Source organism: Planococcus citri, chromosome 2, assembly GCF_950023065.1.
Source record: "Planococcus citri chromosome 2, ihPlaCitr1.1, whole genome shotgun sequence".
Classification (NCBI taxonomy): domain Eukaryota; kingdom Metazoa; phylum Arthropoda; class Insecta; order Hemiptera; family Pseudococcidae; genus Planococcus; species Planococcus citri.
Genome location: NC_088678.1, coordinates 1016919 through 1033582, shown reverse-complemented (window position 1 = coordinate 1033582; position 16664 = coordinate 1016919). Strand labels below are relative to the sequence as shown.

Below are 16664 nucleotides of genomic sequence, written 5' to 3'. Positions count from 1 at the left end.
ATGAACCGACCTGCTACGCGGATTCACACCTGTTATACTAACTTTCCCTTAATTACTCGAGTAAACGCCGATGTTTTACCACAGCTACCCTGATTGGTTGACAATACGAATAGTAGGGGTGAAAAGTAATACTCGTATTTCGTTCATATCTCGATCGCAGTGTAGGATAAGAAAAATTTTTCAAACAAAAAATGTTCACTTGTTACTATAGCTTCTTCAAAGAGTTTATGAAACTCCCAGAACCCCAGTTTCGGACCATCGTCTGTGTTCCAGCCTTTGAAATTGAACGAAAAAGTTCTCTTGGAAATTAGCCTTTCTCGAAAATAAAAGCGCTGCTGCCAGATTTCAATAGTAAATTCCTCATAATGACGGAAAAAGATATGGTGGGACGATTTCTCAAAATTACATTTTTTGCTTTTCTCAAAGAAATTACGCACGAATTCACTTTGTTCAAAGTCTACGAATTTTAACCTTGGAAAATTTTCATGAACTTTGGGTGTGAGGGAAGCGAGTAGGTAGGAGCCACAGTGTTGTGGAATTTAAGACTCATCTCTGCGCGGTAATTTTACGATGAAATGAAATTTTTTACTGATTATTAATCGGTTATAATAATTAGGTTTTAGCAAACGGCATAAACAAGTTTTACTATAGGCCAATCGACGTGATTAGGCAAATATAATCTAGAAAGTAATATCGACTAGAAAAAAATCTTCAAAAAAGAATTATACCCCCGGCTCCATAAAGTCTTATAGGAAACCATTTTTGAGTGAAAGTGAATCTAGCGATGCAAATCCAGCCCCATAAAATGTACCAACTTGATATAGGTATCGAAAGTTAAAAACCACCTCTTTTCGTACGAATCGATGTTCTAGATAAGGAGAATTTGGATAAAATGAGAACATTTGCAAATTGAGGAGGATGCATTCTTCTCCATTTTAAAATAAAAATCTTGTTTTTCATCGATAAAATGATATCTATTGCATCCAAATTTTCCTATGAACATCGATTCGGAAATTTCAAAAAATTTGATGATCTAATTTTGATTACTATAAATTGAAAACAAACGCATCAGAAATCATCTAAATTAAATTGAAATACCCCAATTGTTTATAGTCAAATGAAAAACTCTCTGTCTTCGAGAAAAAATTCATTTCGGATAATTCAACTTGATTACCTATAACCTATGAAAAGAATTTACAAGCAACAATTTATATTAGACAAAAAATTAACATTATAATTCACAATAAATAATTCCTTATATGTACATATGTTATGGGCTAAATTTTTTTCCTTTAGGTAGTGCTATCCTCAAATTCTTGTAATGCTGCGCGAGGGTGCCTTCTTTCGAACTCATCACAATGCGATGTACCTGATGTATGCTGTCTTATAATCTGCTTCATTTCTACCCCCAAAATCGATGGGAATATCTCGAGGATCTATCTCCTTTCGACCGAGTGTGACGAGTGGTCAGTGGTATTTCCTGATCTGTGGGTCATTCCATGTCAATCTCAACCAAAAAAAGACGATTTTGAAAGTCATATACCTACCCAGTAAGTAAGAACCCCGCAATTAGTATGGTCCCAGCCCCCTCGGGGGGCCGGTGCGGGGGGGCTTCCATTATTTTCACATTGTCTCGAGGTACTCAACTTCAGCAGCCCGTTCCTCCAAAACTATAATACTTTGATCGAAACTGATTTCACAGTTCGAAAGAGAATTGTATTTAAAACTTTTTAAGCATTTTGAAATTATCAAAAGTTGAAAGTTGAACTTTCAAATTAAAAGTTTAAATTTCAAAATGGCGCTGTAAGTGGAAGCTACCATTTAAAATTTTGAAAAAATTTCCATAGATGTACCTTTTGATGCTTTTTTCAAATATTCAAGTTTCGAAATGGGATCTCTTGATGGAGGGGGAGGCCCCCACCCTCAATTTTGGGCGAAACTTTCGAAAGAAAATCTGGGGCATGTGACATATCAAATTGTATGTTTCTGGTGATGCTGAACACGAATATGACGTCAGATTTTTGATAAGACCCCATCCACGGCCCCCAGCACCTCCCCAAGGGGGTAAAAGTTCAAAAAAGTGTTTTGTTCGTGCGACACATGAAATAGTATGTTTTTGGTGACGCTGAACACGATTATGACGTCAAATTTTTGATTGGACCCGTCCACGGCCCCCAGCACCTCCCCAAAGGGGTTAAACCAAAAAAAAAAAATGGTTACATTCGTGTGACACATGAAATAGTATGTTTTCGATATCGCTGAACTTGTTGGGGGACGTGGATGGGTCCTTATATACTGAAATTCAATACTTATCTCATGACGATAACTTTGCTATGAGATACAATTTTCTACCAATTCAGCGTTGCCGACCAATTTTTCGAAAAAAAAATCCTATTTTGGCGGGAGAAAATTATGTCCTTGTGCTGATCGAACGAAACGGAGATAAATTGAAAGAACATGTCCATAAACTCTGCAATCAAAATTTCAGTTGGCGAAATTCATATTTAGATTTTTGACGAATTATCAAAAATTTGAAAAATCCAAGCGAGGTTTTTAAACATGTGTCTCAAAGTCTCCAACATCAAAATTTCAGAAGATGAAGTGCATTTGTGGATTTTTGGCGAATTATTGAAAATTGAAAATTCAAAAAAGCTAATGTGAGGGCAATTTGTAAACTTTTTTATTAAATATAAATTTGTTACGACACATTAACAAATATCATACTGGTTTTGGGACATTCTATTTTCAATTTTCTCCAGGAATTTGAAAAAGTCAGAAGTGACCAAAAATTGACTTCAGCACTTATAACTTTAATCGATGCTTATTGAGCACCCTGTCGGCCGTTTCAAGTAGTTCCCACGAAGTCCAGGGGTATGAATTCACAAGTGAATTTCTGACCAAATTGTAAATTTCAGAAAAATCAAAATAAATCAAATTTCGAAAAAAGTAATGTAGGTATAGGTGATATGAGGAGCGAGTTTCTTAAGGTTATATCTTCTGTTGTGTCCACTCGCATTTTTGGCCCTTCAAGAGCGGTTTTAAATTTCTGCAGAACCAAACCTCGTGTAAATGGCCTTCTTGCAAATAAGTAATGCCGGGGGCAGAAAACTGGAAACTATTTTTTCGACAAATTTTAACGAATCAGATTGTCATCTTTAAAGTCGAGAAAAGAAATTGAATTTCAAAACTTAACAAGTGCGTAATATGTACCTACTTGAATTTGCAAAGTTGATAATTTTCAAAAATTCTCCACAAACCAAGAAATTATACTCGGATAGCTTCTCCCAAAAATTTAAATTTCGTGCTTTGGCAAAGCTAAAGGTTATGAAGGGTAACCTTTTGGCAGAAATTGAAACGCACCATCACCACATGATTTTCACGAAGAAATATAAAAATATATAAATTACGAGAGAGAGGAAACCGAAATGCTCACACCTCTGAACATGAGTCACGGGTACCTAATAAAGATTTTTATCAGCGAGCCACAAAAATATTCATTGAAAGAGCCGCTAACGGCTTGCCGCAACCAATGTCAACTCTTCATCCCTTTTTTTACTGCGTAGCTCTGCGAGTGAAATATTTGTAATTTAAAAAATATTCCAAGTATTTATAAACGTTGCATTTCGAACCTTTCTTGTACGATTTATTCGTGAAGGTGCAGATGTGGTATTTAAATTTGGGAGATAACTGAACCCCAAGTTACGGTTGTACAAGTAAAAGATCGGAATGAATTGCGATACATCTAACAGGAAAATACACAAAAAGGACGAAATATCATTTCTTGTCTTCAACACACGAATTGAAAAACTTGATACATTCAAAATAATTTAAAATTTGAAACGAGTACCTAACTTACAATAATGAGCCTTCATTAGTAAGTATAGGCACGTGATAGGCTGCTGTTGACGTTTATTTTACTCGATTAGTAGAACATAAGGAAGTACGTATTCCAATCCAACAAAAGGAGACGTGGAATATTTCTCCACCTATATTTTATTCGCCATTCGCTCTTAAGCACGTGTACGTTCCGGTTATTAGAGAATTTCGATTACGAAAAATACGAAGGGTAAACATAGCGGTAAAGCCGTGACCAATATTGAAAAGATCAAATCGTCCAAAACCACTACAAAAGTCCAAATCTAAAGGTACAAAAAGAAACAAAAATACCTCCCTCGATAATTAACTCCGGCTAAAGATTTCGATTGAAACGCGTGTCAAAATTTGTCTCACAAAAAACAACAACAACAACAACGACGACAACAGTAATTTTCTCTCGAGATTTTTTCGTTTTTTCATTTCTTTTTTTTTTTGCGTAAGATAAATTATTCAGACCTCCAAAGTAGCTTAAGCCTTGTCAGAAAAATCTACCAGCGTGGAAACAATACAACCTGCTTGCGAGGTGGAGCTGGCGTAATTCAAAAGAAACGTAAAACGTATACAGTGGAGCTCTTTTGACATTGGCAACACGACGAGAAAAAGACGATTGTGAAAGAGAAACAATTTAACAAGGACGTAGCGTTGTGAAAAGGGTAAAATGGTCAGTCGAGTTGGCTTGGCGTTTGTTTCAAGACGAATGTCCACTGTCCAGCGTGTTTAGTCGAGTGAGGTAGTTTGGACCCGGGCAAGGGGTACAAGAGGGTAGTTTTTTTTTACCGTATAACCAAAAATGTCGACAAAAAAACGCCCAAATACAATGATAACAACGGAAGGGAAAGAAAGAACATAAATTACGAGCACGATTTAGGATTTGACAAATGCTACATTTTAACAAGAATGCACAAAAGAAACAAAAGCAGAATGTTTTGAGAAAGCTCTTTTTCTTCGAGTTTATATGTGTTTTTTTTTCTCTCGCTTTCTCACTTCCACATTGTAAGTGGTATTGTTCCAAAGTGATGTAAGGCATTGTACCACGAACAATACCCACCTTATTTACTATTTGTTTGTCTTTTGTAATTGTTGATCGGGGTGAAAAACGACCAGAAAAGCAAAAAAAAAAAAATTGATTGTAATTTGTGAGTAAATGTTCTCGCCTGATATACAAATGAAATCTAACCTAGAATTCGAGCTGAGAAGAAAGAAGAGGTGAGTGAATCGATATTTTTTTCTGCCTTGAAAATAAAAACAGAGAGAGAGAGGGAGCGTGCAAGAAGATGAAGAGATAGACAGAAGAATCTATAATGTTATTTTTGATACGTGTATAAGGCTCAGGTAAAGGCATATAGGTACATATCGTATATGAGTTATACTCATCATAGAGGTACCACCGCGATACTACAAATAATAATATAATAAGCCTATACCTAAACCTAAACTTAGTTAGACTATATAGTAGTTTACATACTGGCAGTCGCAGACCTACGGATACGTGAAAGAATGATGTTGTGTCTCGTATCGGTTACGAAAATTATGTGCGGATACCCGGACCTCGGACAACAGGTTGTCTCGTTTTCGATTAATCACTTGGTTGTTGTCCCTTTTGTAAGTAATCTATCCTATCCGCACCATTAAACGCATTCCTCGCGAACCTTTGATTTTCAAAATGGTATTCTTATGTGGGAAAGAATAGGAATAGGAACGACTTGGGTTCTGAAATCCTTTTGAAAAATGATTTTTCCCAAAACGTCATCGTAATCGGTTTTTTTCTCCTTTTGCGCCGAGTGTCGGATTTGTAGTCCTAAATCGATGATTTTTGTCGCGATAAGAGGTATAAATACGCCGCATAAGCGTCCCATCTTCGATGATAATTTAATTATAATCGTAGGTATATTTTTTTTTTCTTGGAAATCGTTCAAAAAAGGAGGTACAAATCTGATATAAAAAAATATTGGTACCATTATCGAAGTTATTAGGTATTCTTTGAAAGTGATTTTTTTCCTCTACGATTTCTTAAACTTTTTTCACACAAATAGAATGTCTATAACTCGAATCCACATTCAGGGATGAGACTAAAGTGACAAAAGAGCAACTTACTCTCCTCTAGCTGCTTCTATACGGAATTTGAAAAATTTTAGGAAATGCACCTACATATCAAAAGTTGAGAAAATGCAACAATTTGAAAAAAATGATATCTCAAACTTCTAATCACCATAACTTTGCCCCTCCCCTCTTCAAATCCGAACAGCAATCCCTTTCAGTTTCCCAATTCAGACTACAATTTGTGAAATTTTGATCACAACTTGAAATTACCATTTTATGAGAGTTGTCTTCATATACTTCAAGGGAAGTATCTGCTAAGCAGTGATCCGCTTGGTAACGGTAACTCAAGTATGCTGACTCAGAGAATTACTCACTGGAAAAAAGTAGATAATCCAATCGAAAAATTGAGGATCCTACAACAGTTTAGCAGCTAAAATTTAAGGCCCTCTTATGCATTTTTTGATTTTGGGTGAATTTTGAAAAATCTTTCGGACATCGATGTACGATAAAAATTTAAATTTTCAAGAAATTGACATAGGACGCTGAAATGTTGAATCCATTGGAATCACGTTCAAACGGTTTATAATTTGAGCAGTCTTGGAGCCTCAAGCAGATTTCTGAAAATTGAAATTGACACAAAAGTTTACCGAATTTCTCCAACGATTTCATGATTAAAAATTTGAAAAATTCAACAAAAAAATCTGAAATTCAGCTCACGCCATATTTTTAACATGCTAAAGCCTCTGACATTTTTTTTGAAATTTGCATTTTCGAAAAAAAAACCTATTTTTAAATCTGTGGGTGAGGGTTCAGAACCGTACATTTTTCAAACCATAATCACGTTTGGAGCTTAAGTATATATATACTTACGTGTTAAACTTAATTTGAACCGTTTTTAGGATACTTTTTGTAAGTAAATCTGGAATTTCCAAAGTATTGTTGTGGGCTCCAGAACGACTTGAAACCGTCTTCAATCGACTCAGCATGTTGAAAATTATGGTATGAAATATCGTATCTGCAGATTTCCAACTTCCTTGGGTAAAATTTCGTAGAATCAGCCCCGGTCAAAAGTTTTCTGAAGGCTCCAAAACTATTCAAAACGATTCGAAACTGCAGTTTTTAATCGATTCGGGAGGTTTTAAGTACCTACGATGTCGATATACATACGTATCAAATTTCAGAGTTTCAGGCCAATTCACTAAAATTTTGATTTTTTTAAAACTAAAATTAGACGTTTAAAAATTAATCAGAAATCAAAAAATGCACTTCAATACTAGAAATTTTGCCAAATGATGTATTTTTGTTTGCTCTTTCAACACAAGTGAAAAAATAAAAATTTTATAAGGGTAAATTTTATCGAAAGTTCATCAAAAAAAAATGAAAGAAAGAAAAATAGCTGTCTGCCTCCGATTTGAACGAGACCGCCATTTTTGGAATGAGCAAGGATTGGAACCCCTATAACCAAAATTTCAGCTGCCAGGATTGATTTTTCAATTTTTGGCGAATTTTTAAAAATTCAGAATTGACCTTGACGATTTGTACTTTTTTAAAAAAGATGTATTATATTTATTTTAGTCCAGCATATGACAATAGGAGTAATTGCACCCCCCCCCCCGCCGATCCTCCGGGACAGCTTTTTTCTTAAAGGGGACATCCTAAGGAACATTTTAAAGCAAACTTGCCCCAAAAAATAGAACTTGCACAACATTTTTCAATTTTTACAAAGGTAGATCGAAAGATCATGCAAAAATTTATCACCTGTCAAAATTTCAAGTGCTAAAGTGCGTTTTTCGATTTTTGGTGAATTTTTGAAAATCGAATTCAGGCCAAAAATGAGGGAAAAAATCAAAATTTTACTAAATTGACCAAGGAAGCTGAAATTTGGGATATACCCTATTTTCGACATGCCAAATCGATTGAAAACGGTTTCAACCCGTTTTGAGCAGTTCTGAAGCCTCCAGCAGATTTTTGAAACTCGAAATTCCCACAAAATTCCATCAAATTGGAGTTGTAAAGCTAAAATTTATTCTAAAAACTAATTTCAATACGCTACGAAGTACTGCAGGTGAATTTCAAGTCGTTTTTGAGCCTCCAGTGACTTTTTTGAAAATTACTGGAGCCTCCAGTAGATTTTTGAAAGTTGAAATTTCCCCAAAACGTCATCAAACTGATGTGGAGAGTCGAAATTCATTCTGCAAACTAATTTCAATACGCTACGAAGTGAACAGCTGGTGGATTTCAAGTCGTTTTGGAGACTCCAGCGGAAAATTCAAGTTTCAAAAATCTACTGAAGGCTCCAGTAATTTTCAAAAAAGTCGCTTGGAGGTTCTAAAATGAATTGAACCCACCTGAAGTCGTCTTCAGAGGGTGTTAAAATTAGAGTGTAGAGTAAATTTTAGCTTCACAACTCCAATTTGATGAAATTTTGTGGGGATTTCAAGTTTCAAAAACCTGCTGGAGGATTCAGGAATTTTCAAAAAGTCGCCGGAGGCTCCAAAACGACTTGAAATTCACCTGCAGTACTTCGTAGCGTATTGAAATTAGTTTTTAGAATAAATTTTAGCTTTACAACTCCAATTTGATGGAATTTTGTGGGAATTTCGAGTTTCAAAAATCTGCTGGAGGCTTCAGAACTGCTCAAAACGGGTTGAAACCGTTTTCAATCGATTTGGCATGTCGAAAATAGGGTATATTCTAAATTTCAGCTTTCGTAGTCAATTTGGTAAAATTTTGATTTTTTCCCCTCATTTTTGGCCTAAATTGGATTTTCAAAAATTCACCAAAAATCGAAAAACGCGCTTTAGCACTTGAAATTTTGACAGGTGATAAATTTTTGCATGATCTTTCGATCTACCTTTGTAAGGTTTGAAAAATTTCGTTCAAGTCCTATGTTGAAACGCAAAGTCTGCGATTTCGGCTGACCTGTCATTCAAAATGGCCGCCATTTTGTAAGTAAGGCCAACTTTTTTTTTTGAGGACAAGGGCTACAAATGTTCATTGTAAGAAAAAAGTTGTCCCGGAGGATCGGCGGGGGGGGGGGGGTGCAATTACTCCTATTGTCATATGCCGGACTAATTTATCCTGTAAGAATGGTGGAAATTAGTCTTGAAACTACTATCAACTCCTTCGAACCGAATTCCACCATTTCTGACCATTCTAAAGCCTCCGGGGCAATTTTTGATTTCGTCATAATTTTTATGCATATTTCTCTAGGCGTTGAAAAGACATTAACGATTATGATTAAAAGAAAATTTAACCATAGACCTCGAAAATTTACTAGATAAGTAGGTATATGCTTGTTTAACAATTAGGTATAATACTTACGTTGGGTATTTTTGATTAACTAATCTATGTGCAATCAATTATTTTGTTTGTTTCAGATGGACATCAGTCAAAATTTCATGAAAATAGGTGAGTACGATTTGATTGTAATTTTCTAGAGAGTTAGCGAAACTTCCTTTCTCAAAACTATAAAGAGTTTTTGATAAAACCACAATAATAAAATCAGAAACCTTTTGGTTAGGCCTACATGATGAAATTGGAGGGCAGTTCTATGTTTTCCTTAAAATAGGTACTTGGTACCGTTTGAAAAATATGAAAATGCCTATTACCTAATTAGACAATCATAGAGTGATTGAAGCGCCTTTGAAATTATAATTTTATTATAATCATTCTAATTACCTACTTGTTCTCTTTTACTAAGAACCTCTGAAGTAGGAAGGTATGCAATTCACAAATTATGCAAACATTTTTCCCTCGCAATGCCCCTTTAGTCAAATAAGTCGTTTGTTTATTTACACTACGAGTTAATTTGCATCTTGAGAAACATTTTCGTAAATTGAATACTTACCTCGTAAGCGTAACGAACGGTAAACGTCGACGCAAAATTATAAATTAACACGCTAATATAGCCCTCTCCTTGCTAGATCGAATCTCGCCAAGTCGCGAATGATAGATACAAATAAAATACAGTACGGTTGATAGGTCATCTAATTTAAAATTCAATAACGATAAATGAGCGTTCAACTTTACCTTAGTCGTAATATTTATACTTGGCCGTGTTGTAATAAGCGATGCGGCACGGTACCGAGTTATTTAAATTAATTTATACGTACGAGTATTTTTGTAAATTTTTTAAAACGTCGTGCAAAATACGTATATACTTGTATACCTGGATACGCACCAATGAGATTATGATGAATGGAGAGTGCGAGTTAGCGAGCTAATCCGATGGTAATTCTTATATTACAACTAGTTCATACTTCATATACGTGGAGTTGTGGATTCTTTCAAATACTGCGAATAATTACTTATGTAGCCTCAGCAGAGCAGACAGGACACGCATAATATTTACGGTTCTTACTAATCAGCGAGAACGTGAGTCGAGTGGATGCGGGATGCGGTTATTACGAGTTGAAGAGATTCGTATCAAATATATGAATGAAACTATGTAGCGTAGATATGCTCGTTACTCGATATAAAATAAACTGAAAAAGAAACATAGGTACCTATTACAATTTACAGCCAGAAAAAAACACACATACACAGTACACACACCACGAGTAAAGAGATGAAAAAAGAAGCATCTATACCTTGCTCACTTGATACGTACGTACCATACCATAAATAAAGATGACTCTATTTTCGACGCATAAAAAGAAGGATTAAACGACAAATAGGAGTATTTACCGAACAGCTTTAGTGTAATTCGCACCGGGGCGTCTGCCTGTGTGACTCTTATATGAAGTTATGTAGATGGAGCAGATATACCTAATACTTATTTAATATAGATGGGATGTATCGAACAGCCGCAAACTGTCCCATATCCTATATACCTGATTTTTATCCACTCTACTCCGTCCTTATGATATGATCCTATACACCTTAGGGCATTCTAATCCGAAATCCGAGCGTGGAAAATGCCTATACCTACTATTACAGAGACAGACTCGTCGCTCGTATACACCCGCAGAAGAAACATCAGCCACCCCCATAAATATGGAGGAAATTCGCCAGCATAATGATCGCCTTCGATATTTAATTAGCGTTAAGAAAACTAGCATAAGAGCAAAGCGTATATTAGGTAAGGAGTGATATAGTCGTACGATCAATTACGATGACTACGACGACGTAGCCATATTTTTGGGGATCCGGTTTTCGGGCTGAAAATGCGAGTGTGAGAGAAATGAAAAAAGCCACGAAGGAAATCCGAGGGAAAAAACGGAAGCGACAATCGAAACGAATACTCTAGTAATGATTAGTGATGGTAAAATGGGAAAATAACATCTTTCGGTTCAGAGTTCGTCATTATAATAATAATACCGGGCGCGCAACAATAACAATAATAACGAGTACACAATAAATAATAATGGCTACGATAAATAATAATATAATAATGCGATTACGATCGAGACGGGATGAGAGATGTGTGGGAGAGAAAGAGATGGAAAATTGGTATATCTGTCGCAGGCTGATGGCTGATGGCTGGTTCGAGTAGTTGTAAAAAGCTGTATGGTAGTGTGTAAGTGCAATAGTATACGAGTATAAATACTGTGTATAGGTTTATACGTTTATATAGGTACCTAATACCTATACAATGATACGATAGATGCATGTAGTGTGAGTGTGAGTGTGAGTGTACTGTATAGATATATATTAATGTAATTGAATGGTGAAGATACCGTTCTCTCTGTTTCCATTATTGAATTTGTTTCGCACAGTGTGTGGTCAAATAATGTACTCGTTAACTAACTCTCGCCCCGCGTTCTACTAGCTGTGTTTTTTTTTTCGTTTTCCCCTGCTTATGGTTCGTAATACACGCTCGAAGGTTGTTGAAAAATCGCCATATTTTCCAATCTATTGAAAATTTATTCTAATTCGAATAAGCGGACGAAATTATGTGCTTTTTTACCCCCATAAAGCTCGAGGATTCTTTACTTATAGCTATCTAAGTAGATAATTATGTGTTATACGTACATTGCAAGGCTGATGGTTGAAAATGTAGATAAATCAACATTTTTTTTCTGTTTCTCATTTGCCACTTGAACCTCGAAACCTCGATTAAATAAAGTTATCCTTTAAATTTTGAAATTGTACGCGAAACTTTCCATTTTTCTAAGAAGAGAGGTAGAAAATTACCCCAACTATGCATGTATTAGAAAACTTTTTGAACAAAACAGAAAAATCTAAAGACTACAAAAATATTTTACTGGCCATACTTCTATTTGTAATTTTAATTTTATTCTTCGATTTTTGGTGAATTTTTGAAAATTAAAATTTGACATACGGCATTTCTTTTGTAGGTAGGTAACTATATACCTACATATCAAAATTTGATCAAATTGAAGTGAAAGATCAACGTTTGATTCATACTATATACCTACCTACCTACCTCATTTTTCATTTTAGTCATTTCACGAATCAGTCCGGTTCTACGAATTCCGCTGAAAAGTTTGTAGGTTTCATACACACTAGAAAAGATGGAAAACAGCTATTATTAATTTTCCAACGCACTTTTGGAACGGGAAGAAAGTGTATTTTCAAGATAGGTGAAATGCCCCTGTCCTCGAATTTTTGAAATTTTGATGAAACATTGTTGAGTAGGTACCTTTTAAAAAAATGTTGAGGCAAAAAATTTCCGCTACCCCGCCCCCTTTGCCAACAATGGCGAAAACACGTTTTTTTCAGGGTAAAAATCATACTCTCTAAATTTGAAACAGTGAAATTTCACTGCTTAGCAGTCACGACATTTTGCCTTCTTAAAAGCAGTCAGTCAAAATGATTTTTTACTGACCAATTCAGTACATTTTCACTGTTTTGCAGTAAAAAACTACTGCTTTTAAAAAGGCAAGATGTCGTTACTGCTAAGCAGTGAAATTTGACTGTTTCAAATTTAGAGAGCAGAGTTGTGACTGTGGCCATCAGTATAGATATTACCTATAGGTACTGAAGGAATTTGTAAATGTTTCTGGAAATTAAATTGAAGAGAGAGAAATAGATCGAATGAATCAAATTATACGCTTCATTTTCGGAAGTTGGTAATACTTATAATTAATGTGTTATTCGACCCACTACACTCATATATATCTGGAAGAACTAATACTTTGCAGGTTGTGTAAATCACGCGTGTCTGTGCAAAATGACAGCGTGTCTGTCGATATGTCAGTATAGCTTAATCGCATTAATAGTAATACTCGTAGAATAAAAATTTGGTAGGTTCGCTTGTTCGGATTACCGCGAAAGTGATTGAGAAATGGTTACAAATTACAATAACGTTTCACTCGATCATCTGTAAGCCATCTTCTCGAACAACAATCGACAATCGTTTGAAAGTGTACCTATTCTATTCCACCAATTACCACTTCAAATCGAATTTATTTCTACTTACTTACCGATGCTAGTCAGCTACATAAACATTTATTTCAGCATCAGCGAAGAGGAGGTCCATTATGAACGGTATTTATCTCGAATTAAATAAATACCTACTTAAGGTTCGATGGCAAAGTTCTCACGAATGATCCATTTTTCTCCGTGATTAGTGTACCATTGAAGACAACATCGCCTCGAGATGAAAAAAATAACCTCAATTTGCACATTTCTAACCTTTGAACTCGTCGAGGCTTGAGAGAAATTACACCGATAAATTTCAAAAAATTTCACGAAAAAAGTTGAACTGAACACTCGGATTGTGAAAAAAATTGAATTTGAGTGATCACTCATTTTTTCCAAAAGATTTTATTAATTTCCAAAACCAAATTTACAGATGTAGACAGAAACAAAAAATCAAGTTGACCCTGGAAGTCCTGGAGTCACCTGAAATTAAAAATTCTTTCAGCTAAAAAATGTAAGCTGCACAAAAACAGCATCGTTTTTTATACCTACTTCAACCAAAAATGAAATTCGATCAAAACCGAAAATTTTGGAGTTATTTTACTTTCACTCTATTATTTTATTCCAATTTTGTTGAAATGTAAAAATTATTTCTTTTCGAGTTGTTGACGTTGTTGAAAAAGAGAATGATATTTTTCGTTTTGAAACATGAAATTTTTCCTTATTGCTAGTGTTATAAAAAAATTGAGATCAACAATCGAAAAAATTTTCAGATGACGAAATTTTACAAACAAATTTCCTACAACATAATCTTTTGGAGAAAATTGAGGAAAATACTCAATTTCCAAGATGAGTGATCACTCAATGTGGTTGTACGACCTAACTTCTCTTATGAAAATTCTTTAAATTTATAATTAGTGAAATTCTCTCAGGCGATAATGAATTAAGAAACAAAAATTTCTGCGTTTTTTGGGAGGCTTCCATGGTTGATTTTCTCGTATGTATTATAAATTTTCGTCACTACGTCGATTCTAGACCTTTGACAACGTTCTCAGAAAAAAGTTGTACGACTATCTGAGAAGGTTTTCAGAACCTTGCCAATTTATAACACCTATAATAGTCATTAGTTCATTACTAATGATGATTTATTGATCGTGCGAATTCATGTTCAGTGCTTATCATAACTCCCTCGAATAATTGATAAAAATCAACGTTAGTTTCCATCTGAATTGATGTCATTCTAACTTTCGAATTATGGTGAGGCAAAATGTCAGTGGCTAACATCTGGAAAAACCAATATTGCAAAAAGGTTTTACAAGCTGTATAAAGACAAGGACTACAAGGAGCGGCACGTACTAATCCGTTGTCAGCAAGTACATACAGATATGTGAGACACTTTCTTGTTTGTCAACAGCTCTAATGAATGGAATCGATTCTCGGATACGAATACGTACGATTGGAAACAGCAGGATGGAAAGACAAAAAGAGCAACGATAAGCTTCATTAGACAAATGTTCCTCTGTTATTTAGATGCGAGCAAAAGTTTCGAGGGTGAAGAGAAAATCCGATGAAAGAATTACACCCTGACCTAGGTTTATAATAAGTACCTAACAGATACATATACGTATAGGAAGCGCGAAATAGGAGGAGTCGCTAATTAGGGACGAGTATAGAAGAGAAAAAAAAGGTTGCATCGTGGGTGAGTTCTATCGGCTGGAAGGCATATACATATATCAGAACTAACTTACACTAACGCTGCTGTACGTATTTGAGTAGCTTTTAACACTTGTACCGGTACGTGTAACGCGTGCTCTCTGTTCTGTTCCCCGAAGAATAAAACGCGAACGTGCGCGTAAAATGTGTTGCATAACATCTGCTCTGCTCTACTCCATATTCTAAGAAGTTGACCGACGTTTTTTCATTTTTCTGAATGGACCATGGACCACCACCGTGTTCGAAAATGACCACCGGTTGTGACGTCATTGCAACGAGAAGGGAACCTATCAATGGGTATGCTTGGCACGAGGAGCATTTTGTTGAAGGCATATAGTGGATCGTGTATGAATGAAGGGCATGGATTGCTGCTGAAGCAAGGTAGCCTCTCTATAGCCTGCCTTAATAAACTTACTTGGTGGGAAAAGAGGGAGGGCAAGACTGGGAAAAGCTAAAATTTTACAATCTGTTGCCTGTTGGTTTTGAATTCAGCATTGAAATTTGTTTTTAGAATCTCATTTTACTAAAAATATTGAAGGATACTGTGTTGTTTTTCCATGCAGGCCTTTTCCCTTTGATTTACCACTGGTAAGTAGTAAGTACCAGTAGGCAGATATCTAGAAACTTCAAGGTGATAGGTAATGATATCGAAGCGACGAGTGACGATGGTAGTGAAGTAGGTACCTACTAAATATACCAGCGATATAAGTATAATATAAGTATGTAAGATAGAGATACTAAATATGAGTGACGATAAGAGCATCGCGTCGTAAACACTTGCGTTGATAACATGTTGAACAATTTAAGTTGATTTGCGATGCGGCGCGGCGCAGCGCAGCGCAGCTCGACGCTATCTACGGGGTGATCGTAAATTCAACGACCACGATGTGGCGACCGACACATTTCGACAGAATTAAAACTCGGCGAGAAGCGTCTTTAAATCTCGAAAAATTAATTAAATTAACGAGTCGTAAAATATACAAACGCGTGTACGCGAATTGGCGAATACGGTAAGAAAAACTGCTGCAGACGGAGGACCATCCAGGGAGACAACGAATGAGACGCTCGCTGGCGTTCACGCAGGGAAACGAGTACACCGAAATTAATTCTTTCGCATTTTGTAAGGCGAACGGACCCTCATCGTCATGCGAAACCCTGAAAAAAACCTCACCCCCTCCCCCCGGCTCCTTTAAAATTAAGGCAAAAAAACCGCAAGGGACGCGGGATGATGGCAAGGCGCGGCGCGGCGTTTTAAGTTGAAATAATGTTTTAATTTTGTAGCCGTAGAAAAAGAAATTAGTAAAGAAGTATTTAGCGAGTGCGAGCGAACGGACTACGGAGGCAAGCATACGTCATCTTATTCTTGACAACCGGTAGTAAACAAGATAGTAGGATGCCGCCTTCGGCGCTTTAATGAAAAACATAAATTATTATTTTCACAAAACGACGACGTGCACTATACCCGCTCTATACACAAACCAAAAAACTCCCTACCGAGCGACTAGTGTAATTAACACGCACGATGAAATGCAAACGTCATCCGAGTCTCGAAATATTGCGAAAATCTGCCGCACTAATTCGATAATATGGCAGAAGGCAGGAGCGGGGCCGCAGTCGCAGTTGCAGTACGCCAGAACGCGTGTCTCACTCAACAGCATCCAGTCTGCCACTGCCATTGCCATTGCTCATCTTGCCTTCGGGCTTCA

General features: G+C 36.0%; 1 protein-coding gene across 1 annotated transcript in view; it reads left to right on the top strand.

The window, feature by feature from the left end:
- The window catches only part of LOC135833893 (ARL14 effector protein-like), a 216828-nt gene that overhangs the window by 132781 nt on the left and 67383 nt on the right, over positions 1 to 16664 (top strand). The window contains exon 4 of the mRNA XM_065347710.1: positions 9297 to 9327. The gene's annotated coding sequence lies outside the window, so the exon portion shown is untranslated. The remainder of the gene's footprint in view (positions 1 to 9296; positions 9328 to 16664) is intronic.